We start from the raw sequence: 12,307 nt of genomic DNA on the forward strand, positions 1-12,307 counted from the left end.
TAATCTTAGCCTGGTTGTTAGCCTGCTCTGGAGCAGGCTAGCTGCAAAGAATAAATCTCCATAGCAACAAAATTTAGCTTAATTTAGCCTGCTTTCATGCAACTGAGTCAGGGCTAAATTCCTTATCTTGCTTTTGTGCAATGCCCCCCGTTCTTCGTACGTCCCTAACTCAGTTAGCTGGATTTGATTGTTGACGATTTGGCATGATCTTGGGTTATTTGGTTCTTCGAAGCTCATCCTGGAGTTGCTGTCATAGCAACAGGTCCGTCAATTTAAACATGCTGGGGAGCAGGTTTATTTCATGTAAACAGGATTAGATGGCATCTTTTTAAGCAGAATTGATACTTAAAATCTGTCCTCTACCACCGCTACTTTATTACAAGAGTACCCTACTAATAATCCAGGGACAATAATTTAAAAATAATAATCATTTAAAAATTAATTTAAAGATAATATAATAATGTTGTATAGTCTTTAATACTACAGACACAGCCAGCTTTACTCACTGAAAGATTTATTTGTCATAAAATTATTAATTCATAGTTGTATTCGAGTCTTACACACATGCTATACAGATAATGTAGAGTCGTGCATTCATTTGAGTGATGACAGATATTATGGGAGTGGCTTGGTGGAGCGCAGGAGATGCAGATAACATGATCTTGGCCCTTAAGAAACTTTATCAAATTAAATGAATTGCTAATTACTACATTGAAATAAAAATGTAAAGACTGTACAAATATTAGAAATCGTGAATATAAATAATTGGGAATCATGTAAATAAAATAAAATAAAAACAGTGCACATTTCATTAATTTTATATTTGAACAGATTTGTCACGTGACCATTAATTAAAGTTATTTTCCTTTGATCACTCATTTATTTCTGAATGTAGTTCCACATTTATTTTTCCTCTGCACAACATGCTAATGAGAGGGTGTCAACCATGGACTTGGTCGGGGCCATGCCATAGCTGGGGGCGTGGCTTTCCCTCTTACGGGAAATGCATGGTGTTAATCCAGTATGACCTATGTAAAGTCACTTTTTCTGTTTAACAGAGCAAGATACATAAAAAACTGAGCTGTATTGTCCGTACAGTATCTGTGACTTTACAAACAACCTAAAGAAATGGCCAGTGTCGTTTCCTGACGTCATTTTTGTAACCCGATTGAGTCTCCAGCTATAGACAAATAATATCAGTATCCCATGGTCACCGTGAGATGTATGAAGTGGTTTAATCGAGGAACAGACAGTTTTTTACCATTAGTTATCAGAACAGAAAATACAGGTGACAAAAGTATGTTTATTAAGCAAATAACGGTTCAGTATTGCAATTAAGAGCTATGTAAGCATTACTATTTTACATTGGCCACTTAAAATCTTTTATGATTTAGCTCTCTCATGATTATAACTACAAAACTAACCCTATGAAAAAGTGTAAGATAATAATCAGTCACCTTGACTGATGAAGTTAATACGCATGCGCAGGCAAACGCTCAAGCGCATCACACATGATCCGCCTACTCTTGCATAATTGACACCCTCTCATTAGCATGTTGCGCAGAGGGGGAAAAAAGTGGAACTACATTCAGAAATGAGTTTAGCATTTCCTTAAACATTTTCCATTTGCCCACCAATTTATATTATTTATTTGCCTACTTTCATCACATGTATAATTATTTATTTATGTATTTAAACAAGAATACGTGTATTTATGCACACATTTATTTATTTGTGCATTTATTTATTTATTGTTTTTGCAGGTTTCATCCTCCATATGCTAGCTGCCTCACGTTACAGAAATCAGTTCATTCTCAGCGCATAGCCTACTGCATAGAGACCCTTTCAGATATCGCTGTGTCTGTTCCCCGAACTAGAAAATACAAAAAACGTCCAAACCAATTTAAGAGTAACAATTTAATTGATGTTCAACAAATAAAAAAACGGATGTAATACAGATAAACAAATGATAAAGCTTGGCTTATTGAATATCAGGTCCCTTTCTAAAGCAAGTTTTGTAAATGATATGATCACTGATCATAACCTAGATGTGCTCTGTTTGACAGAAACCTGAATAAAACGTGATGATTACATTATTTTAAATGAGTCTACCCATCAAGATTACTGTTATAAACATGATCCACGTCCAAAAGGTAAAGGGGAGGTGTTACTACAATTTATAACAATATTTTCAGTATTTCTCAGAGGTCTGGTTTCAAGTATAACTCGTTTGAAGTAATGGTGCTTCATATATTGTACTGGCTACTGTATACAGGCCACCAGGGCACCATACAGACTTTATTAAAGAATTTGCTGATTTTCTATCCGCGTTAGTGCTGGCTGCAGATAAAGTTTTAATTGTTGGTGATTTTAATATCCATGTTGATAATGAAAAAGATACATCATCATAAAGAAAACACGATGTCAGCATTCATAGACATTTTGAACTCTATTTGGGTTAGACAACAGGTCTATTAGACAACAGGTCTAGATTTCTCATTGTCGAAATCATACTCTAGATTAGATTTAATACTGTCACATGGAATTGATGTTGATGGTGTTGAAATTATGCAGCCAAGCGATGATATCTCAGATCATTATCTAGTCTTGTCTAAACCATCACTTCTACCACAAAAGACTGCTTTGTAAGTAATATTCCTGATTCAGATAAAGTTTTAATTGTTGGTGATTTTAATATCCATGTTGATAATGAAAAAGATAGGCCTACATCATCATAAAGAAAACACGATGTCAGCATTCATAGACATTTTGAACTCTATTTGGGTTAGACAACAGGTCTATTAGACAACAGGTCTAGATTTCTCATTGTCGAAATCATACTCTAGATTAGATTTAATACTGTCATATGGAATTGATGTTGATGGTGTTGAAATTATGCAGCCAAGCGATGATATCTCAGATCATTATCTAGTCTTGTCTAAACCATCACTTCTACCACAAAAGACTGCTTTGTAAGTAATATTCCTGATTTATCTAAATTCCTTAGCATATCCAATAGCTCAGAACAACTTGATGATGTAACAGAAACTATGGACTCTCTCTTTTCTAGCATTTTAGATTGCACCTTTATGCTTAAAGGTCCCATATTGTACACCTTTCTGGAGTTTTATTTTAGGTTTTGATGTCCTTAAGAATATATATTTGCGGTATAAGTACCAAAACCATCTCAATATATTTTTACAGCTCCTCTCTCAGGAGCTCTGCTGAGAAGAGGTCGAGTTTGGCCTGTCTAATTAATATTCATGAGCCTCTCTTCTGATTGGCCTGTTGTTTTCTGAGGGACTCACGGGTTTGCCACACGCAGCCTTGGGTTTGCCACAAAGCAGCAGCTTCAGCAGGTAAATGCATGTTGCAGAACGCTTTTATCACAGCGCTAGCTGGAGGCAGCAAAACAAAGGGGCAACTGGAGGCGGCCCATTCAAACCAGCGCAGATTCGGCTACATGAGCTTAAAATATCATCTTGTTGTGATGTTGGGTTCCAGAATCGACGTAATACAGCCTCAAATTAGAAATTTGATCGCATATCTGCTGCCACTGCCAGACAAAAAAACCGACTACAGCTGTGGTTAAACACGATCAAACGAGCAGACTGGACAGAAAGGATCGTCAAAAATGCTCACGTTTGCAGCGCACACTTCTTATCAGAAAATGTATCACATCAGATCCCCTGAGGAACAATTCCACTCATTCTCTGCCTTAGGACAGGAAGAATTGTATAAACTTGTTAAATCATCTAAACCAACAACATGTATGTTAGACCCTATTCCTTCTAAGCTCCTAAAAGAGGTGCTTCCAGAAGTCATAGATCCTCTTCTGACTATTATTAATTTGTCATTGTCATTAGGATATGTCCCCAAAACCTTCAAACTGGCTGTTATTAAGCCTCTCATAAAAAAAACACAACTTGATCCAAAGAACTAGTTAATTCAATTAAATTCAATTTAAGTTATTTGTATAGTGCTTTTCACAATACAAATCGTTGCAAAGCAACTTTACTGCAAATTAAGTTTCTACAATATTTAGTAGTAGCTTATCAGTGGTGACTGTCAGTTAATGTAGATATGGCAGAAATGTACGGAAAAATCATTTAAAGACGTAATCAGACGATGAACACTATTAACAGCAATTATTATATTATGCAATCAAATTTATAGCAAAATTTGGTAGTTCTATATGTTGTTTCAGGGTTGGCTTCATCTGAGGTCCTCTGAGGAGTTGGCATCATCTCTTCTCAGGTGTTCTGGACTCAGAGTGAAGCTTGTGTAAATCCTAGTTACGCAGAAACAGAGAAACAAATAGAGACATAATTAGCGTAGCTGCTGTTCCAACCAAGCAATATTGATTTGTTTTTATTCCAAGCTAAAGAATAATAATGTGCATTTGATCAGATATAACTGCAGTCCAAGATTATGAGATGAATTATTTGAATGCTTGGCCAAAGAGATTTAGATTTAAACAGAGAGCGTGTCTGAACCCAGAACGTTATCAGGAAGGCTATTCCAGAGTTTGGGAGCCAAATGCGAAAAAGTTTTGCGACCTTAGGGAGCGTGATGGATTGTAGCGTGGTAGAAGACTAGTAAGGTACGCAGGCGCTAACCCATTAAGGGCCTTATAGGCAAGTAATAATATTTTGTAACCAGTGGTGGAAAGAGTACTGAAAAAATAGTACCATTACCTTCCAAAAAATGTAGTGTGAGTAGAGTAAAAGTACTTGTCCAAAAAAGCTACTTGAGTAAGAGTAAAAGAGTAGCCTATTTAAAACTACTCATGAGTATTGAGTAGTGAGTACTGAGCTGTGGATTCTACCCCCTCATAATAAACGCTGTACACCGCAATTTATACATTTTGTATGCAATACCCGCAACCTCACACCAAATTTCAGGCCGTGTAGATAGGCAAGCATATATATACAAATCATTTAGTAAGCAGAAATCCGAAATTTACCTTAACATATTAAGTTAGAGGAAGATGCGACAGAATTGATGCTTGAAGAATGCGCTTCCAGCAGCCATGATAAACAGTTGGCGGTTAAAGTTTTCTATGCACAATTTGATTTGACTAAAGTCACGAGACCTATTACTCTCTATCCAATCACGTTGATGGATAAAAATAACATTAAAATAAACATGTAACGACCACAAACGGAGGAAAATAGCGGAGTAAAAGTACCGATACATCACTTAAAGGAGGAGGAGGAGGAGGAGGAGGACATGGACATGGACATGGACATGGACATGGACGTGGACGTGGACGTGGACGTGGACGTGGACGTGATGAAGGAGGAGGAAGAGGATGTGGTGAAGGAGGAGGGAGAGGAGGAGGACGTGGTGAAGGAGGAGGAGGAGGGAGAAGAAGGGCAAGGAGACAAGCAGTCTCAGGTGAAATTTGAGCCACTTTAGTTGACCATGTCCTTGTCCATGGTATGACTATGAGGGAGGCTGGGCAACGAGTACAGCCAAATTTGAGTCGCTTCACCGTCGCCTCCATCATCAGAACCTTCAGGGAGGAAAACAGGTAGGTGTACCTGCAGTAAGACTTCTCTGTACAGTAACTTTAGAGTGCATACACTGTTGCACTATGCTACTGTAATAAAGAAATGCATCAAATTGCCTCACATACAGATATTTTTGAATAAAGTCATTATTTTTTTTCCTTTTGCGCTCAAAAAGTATTCTCGTAGCTTTGTAAAATTACAGTTGAAACCCTGATGTCACATGGATTATTTTACCGATCTCCTTGCTACTTTTCTGGACGTTGATCATGTAAGGACCCTTGCTGTCTATGGGAGGGTCAGAGAGCTGTCAGAATGCATCAAAAATATCTTAATTTGGGTTCCGAAGATGAAAGGGTCGGAATGACATGAGGGTGAGTAGAATTTTCATTTTTTTGGTGAACTATCCCTTTAATAAACAAACTCCAGCTGGTCCAAAATGCAGCAGCTAGAGTTCTTACTAGAACCAGGAAGTATGACCATATTAGCCCGGTTCTGTCATTACCGCACTGGCTCCCTATTAAACATTGTATAGATTTTTAAATCTTGCTCATTACTTATAAAGCCTTGAGTGGTTTAGCACCTCAGTATTTGAACAAGCTCTTATTGCATCATAGTCCTCCACATCTGCTGCGTTCTCAAAACTCTGGAAATTTCATAATGCCTAGAATATCAAAATCAACATAATTTTCCTATTTAGCGCCCAAACTCTGGAATAACCTACCTAACATTGTTCGGGAGGCAGACACATTCTGTCAGTTTAAATCTAGATTAAAGACCCATCTCTTTAACCTGGCTTACACCTAACACACTAACTCATTTCTAATATTCAAATCCGTTAAATGATTTTTAGGCTGCATTAAATAAGACAACTGGAACCATGAACACTTCCCATAACACCCAATGTACTTGCTACATTGTTAGAAGAATGGCATACACTAATATTAGTCTGTTTCTTTCTTATTTGTTTCTCAGCCTGGAACGGAACTGCTGGTTTACCTGCAATGTAAAAAGTATTTACTGTGACTTTTAAGTTGAATGCATCCTCACTTTAAAAGTATTAACTTATTAAAAAAAACTTACTGTCTACAAACTTGTGAATAGTAGTGTATATACCAATTAATTAAACTAAACAGGAAATGAGCAGTTTACAATCTAACAATCATTGTTTGACTCCAAATGTTGTTCGAAAAACTGAAGCTGGCAGAAAAGATGGCCAGTGATATTGAGACACTGAGAGATGGCTACCGTCCGGCTGCCAAGCGAGGAGCTGTCTTGTTCTTTGTGCTGGCTGAGATGGCTCTGGTCAACAGCATGTATCAGTATTCACTTGCTTCCTTTTTAGAGGTGTTTGAAGTCTCTGCCCAATGCAATCCTGCCCACTAGACTGAAGAACGTCATGGATACACTTACACAGAATGTCTATAACTATGGCTGTACTGGAGAGCCTGTTAATCTCTTGAAGTTTAATGGATTCCAGTCCAATCCATTTAATAAACTTTCTTTTTATATAATTAACTGCGATCATGCCATCTTATTAAAGGGTTAATTCACCCAAAAGTGAAAATTCTGTCATTAATTACTCACCCTCATGCCGTTCTAAACCCGTAAGACCTCCGTTCATCTTCGGAACACAAATTAAGATATTTTTAATGAATTCTGAGAGCTCTCTGACCCTCCCATAGACAGTAATGTAATTACCATGCTCAAGGTCCAGAAAGGCAAGGACATCGGTAAAATCCATGTGACATCAGGGGTTCAACTGTAATTTTACGAAGCTAAGAGAATACTTTTTGTATGCAAAGAAAAGAAAAATAACTACTTTATTCAACAATTCGTCTCCTGGTGCCGAATTTGGAGAGTATCCACTAAACGCAAACACTGAATGCTATTCTGTGTCAGCTGCACCACGCGGATACGTTTTCTAAGTTGTTTACGCTTTGATTTGAACAAAAACAATGTATCCGTGTAACCAGCACAGTGCACTGCACCGCTAATATGATAACAGACATATTTAGGAAAACTACGCTTGAATTCTACAAGAAAATCTGTTAAAAGGTATAAATATGACATTTCTATTTCAGGTTGCATTGCAACTGTTGGAAACTGCAGTTGGACAAGGCCAGTGGCTGATGCTGCAAAACTGTCACCTGTTAGTGAAATGGCTGAAAGATCTAGAGAAAGCACTGGAAAGAATCACTAAACCCCACCCAGCCTTCCGCCTTTGGCTCACCACAGACCCCATTAAAGACTTTCCCATCGGCATCCTGCAGAAATCCCTCAAGGTCAGCACACATTTAATGTGTGAATATTCATTTCCGTGTTAACTCATTTTGTCCTCATGTCACCTTCAGGTTGTATCAGAACCTCCGAATGGGCTGAAGCTAAACCTGTCCTGACCCAGCCCTTCGCAGTCTGGTTTATGTGCTGGCCTTCTTCCATGCTGTGGTTCAGGAAAAATACAAGTATGGCAAGATCGGCTGGAATGTGCCTTATGATTTCAAGGAGTCTGACTATCTGGTAAGTCTGTTCTAAACCAAAACTCTTTGAAATGTTCAGGTAGTTTAAGGTTAGTTTAAGACACTTTTCACTGCTTTTCAATTATGTTGTTTCATTGTCTCTCAGGTGTGTATGGAAAGTTTGGACACCTACCTGACCAAAGCTCACACTCATGGAGATGCCATGATACCATGGGGAAGTCTCAAATACCTAATTGGCGAGGTAAAAATCACATTTAAGTTAATCATGTCATTTTATAGGCAGAAAAATTAATAATGATAAAGAAAAAAGCTTTATAATGCTACAAGATATTTTTATTGTTCTTTTCAACTTTCTATTGATCAAAGAATCCTAAAAAATGATTATGGTTTTCACAAAAAAAAAAAAAGTTTTCAACTGATAATAAGAAATGTGTCTTGAGCACTAAATCAGCATATTAGAATGATTTCTGAAGGATCATGTGACACTGAAGACTGGAATAATGGTTTTTCCCATTATAGGAATAAATAAAATTTTTAAATATATTAACATAGGAACATTTGTTTCATTTGTCTCAGGTGATGGATGGTGGCAGGGCTATTGATAGCTTTGATCGTAGAATCCTCACAGTTTACATGGATGAGTATCTGGGTGACTTCATCTTCGACACCTTCCAGCCCTTCCACTTCTCACAGTAAAGATGTGGACTACAAGATCCCACCAGATGGACCCAAGCAGATTTATGTTGGTATGTTGCTTCCCACAGTCTAGCATAAGAAAGACTGTGGTTTGAATGTGACAGACACTCAAACTCTCCACGTTTTGCAGATGAGATAGTCACTGCCTCTTGCTAACACAGCAGAGGTGTTTGGTTTGCACCCTAATGCTGAGATGGGATACTACACACAGGCTGCCCGAGACATATGGACTCATCTTATTGAGCTACAACCACAGACAGGTACCTAGTTTATATTACTTTATATTACTCAAACATGATCACTATGATCATTGTGTCTACATACAGTATTAACCATATACAAATTAAAATGTATATACAATTAATATATTTGACACATCAGTCCATAGCAGTTGTTTTCTAAATGCTTTAAATATATTTACTGCCATGTAAAATCTAAAGGTGACTCTAGCGGTGGCATTAGTAGAGATGAGTACATCAGCCAGGTGACACGGGACATTCAGAGCAAACTACCCGAAGTGTTCGACCTGGACGTGATTCGCAAGAAGTGGCGGCTGGAGATTTCTCCAACATCTGTGGTACTGTTACGAGAGCTGGAACGTTTTAACAAACTCACCCTCAGGATGAGTCGTTCTCTGGCTAACTACACACAGCAAGTGACATGAAGACAAAGAGATAGAAAAAAATCTAAAACTCTTCCAGCTTACAATTAATACAACTGTTTGTGATGCATTATTGTTCATTAAATATGAAATAAAAAAATTGGTATGGTTTCACAGTAGAGACCATGCTAGTGTGTTTTCTGTCTGAAGGTCCTGGCTGGTGAGGTTAGAATGAGCAGTGAGCTCTGTTTAACGGGCAGATTCCTGTTATCTGGAGGAAACTGGCACCAGATACTCTAAAATCTCTGGGGAACTGGATGATCCACTTCAAGAGACGACATGAACAATACAGTTCATGGGTGAGAATCAAATATCACACCATATATAAAACATTATTTTCTTGAAAGACACCCTCTTAGCTTTTTGTTACTTATTGTCTTTTTAACAAAATAATATGTACCAGCAAGGATAGGATAGAGCTGTCTATAGTAGTGACAGACCAATAATTGCCTGAATATCTGCAATGGCTGATACACTACCATTTTGTTTGGGGTTGGTAAGACTTTTTAAATGTTTTTTTCTTTTCTTATAAGATTCTTATTCTCACCAATGTTGTTGTGTGATCAAAAATACAGTTAAAACCGTAATATTGTGAAATATTATTGCAATTTAAAATGTCTCTTTGTTAAAATGTAATTTATTTGCAAATGCGGAATTTTCGGCAGCCATTACTCCAGTCTTCAGTGTCACATGATCCTTCAGAAATCATTCTAATATGCTAATTTGGTGCTCAAGAAATATTTCTTAATATTATCAGTTGTGCAGTGTAATATTTTTGTGGAAACTGTGATACAATTGTTTTCAGGTTTCTTTGATAAATAAGGATTTAAAAAAAACGCATTTATTTGAAATAGAAATGTTGGTAACAATTTAAAAGTCACTTTCAATTAATAAAACTATTAATTTATTTAAAAAATGAAATTAAATCAAATCTTACTGACCCCACACATTTGAACAGTACTTTTGAACATCTGTGCACTTGGATGAACAACAGAGGTGTTATTGCCCCCTATTGTCTGATTTACTTAAAACCTTGTCAGTTTCTGTTATTTTTTGTAAATATTAACTTATGAACTATGTTACATGCTTATTTAAACATCATGTATCCAGGTTGTATTAAATTTGCCATTCAAAATCTTTAGTGTGGATTTTGAACCCCACTGTATGGTCATTTTATGTCAGTTCCTGTAAATGAAATGCTAATCAAATGTATCAAATGGGCTACTAAATAAATAGATGTTTATCTCATATTGTTTTTCATTTATGTAGGTGGATGAGGGAGAGCCCTGTGCGATGTGGCTGTCAGGCTTGCATATCGCAGAATCATACCTGACAGCACTGGTCCAGGCCACCTGCAGAAAGAACGGCTGGCCTCTTGATCACTCTACTCTCTACACACCGGTCACTCACTACAGGAGTGAGGACGAGGTCGAAGAGAGACCTGGACAGGGTGAGAGCACATCAAAAATGAACTTGAGGACTTTGAGACTCAAGCACAGGATAAAAACACATGTTCTTTCTTTTCTCTGTTAGGATGTTTCGTATCTGGAGGGGGCAGACTGGGACATTTAAAAGGGCTGTCTGGTGCGCAGCAAACCCAGAGTTCTAGTGTCTCATCCACCCATTCTCAAAATCATTCCCATTGAAGCACGCCGCTTCAAACTCCAGGCAAGATGCTTCCTTTTTTTTCCCCTATTTTTTTAATCAGGTGTTCAGCTCATGACATCTTGGAATATCCATCTGGAAATACTTGTAATGTGTATCTTTGATTTACTTTGTAGAACACCCTAAGGACTCCAGTCTACACCACCTCTATGAGGAGGAATGCTACTGGTGTTTGAGGCTGATCTCAACACCACCAAGCACATTTCTCACTAGGTGCTGCAGGGAGTATATCTATGCCTCAATGCTGACTGATAGTATAACTGTGTAATAAATAGTATAAACTATTTATGAGAGGTTTTTAAACTTTAATAACTTTAAAATGATTAATAAAGTAATACAATAATAGATTGTTTTGTTTGTGACATTGTGACATGTTTATTACAATTTCAGAAGACCTGTAATGTTGTTGAGGTGTTTTGTTTCATCACTAGGTGGCAGCACTCCAATTATTGCTGCTAGGACCTGTTGTGTTCAGTTTTTGAGAAAGGATCTGAGTTTTCTGCTTGATTTCACGTCAAATGTTAAATAGGGATAACTTTTTTTACTACAGGTCACTCACTACAGGAGTGAGGACGAGGTCGAAGAGAGACCTGGACAGGGTGAGAGCACATCAAAAATGAACTTGAGGACTTTGAGACTCAAGCACAGGATAAAAACACATGTTCTTTCTTTTCTCTGTTAGGATGTTTCGTATCAGGCCTGTATCTGGAGGGGGCAGACTGGGACATTGAAAAGGGCTGTCTGGTGCGCAGCAAACCCAGAGTTCTAGTGTCTCATCCACCCATTCTCAAAATCATTCCCATTGAAGCACGCCTCTTCAAACTCCAGGCAAGATGCTTCCTTTTTTTTCCCCTATTTTTTTAATCAGGTGTTCAGCTCATGACATCTTGGAATATCCATCTGGAAATACTTGTAATGTGTATCTTTGATTTACTTTGTAGAACACCCTAAGGACTCCAGTCTACACCACCTCTATGAGGAGGAATGCTACTGGTGTTTGAGGCTGATCTCAACACCACCAAGCACATTTCTCACTAGGTGCTGCAGGGAGTATATCTATGCCTCAATGCTGACTGATAGTATAACTGTGTAATAAATAGTATAAACTATTTATGAGAGGTTTTTAAACTTTAATAACTTTAAAATGATTAATAAAGTAATACAATAATAGATTGTTTTGTTTGTGACATTGTGACATGTTTATTACAATTTCAGAAGACCTGTAATGTTGTTGAGGTGTTTTGTTTCATCACTAGGTGGCAGCACTCCAATTATTGCTGCTAGGACCTGTT

Source organism: Sinocyclocheilus grahami, unplaced genomic scaffold (genome assembly GCF_001515645.1).
Source record: "Sinocyclocheilus grahami isolate Dianchi unplaced genomic scaffold, SAMN03320097.WGS_v1.1 scaffold92.1, whole genome shotgun sequence".
NCBI classification, from domain to species: domain Eukaryota; kingdom Metazoa; phylum Chordata; class Actinopteri; order Cypriniformes; family Cyprinidae; genus Sinocyclocheilus; species Sinocyclocheilus grahami.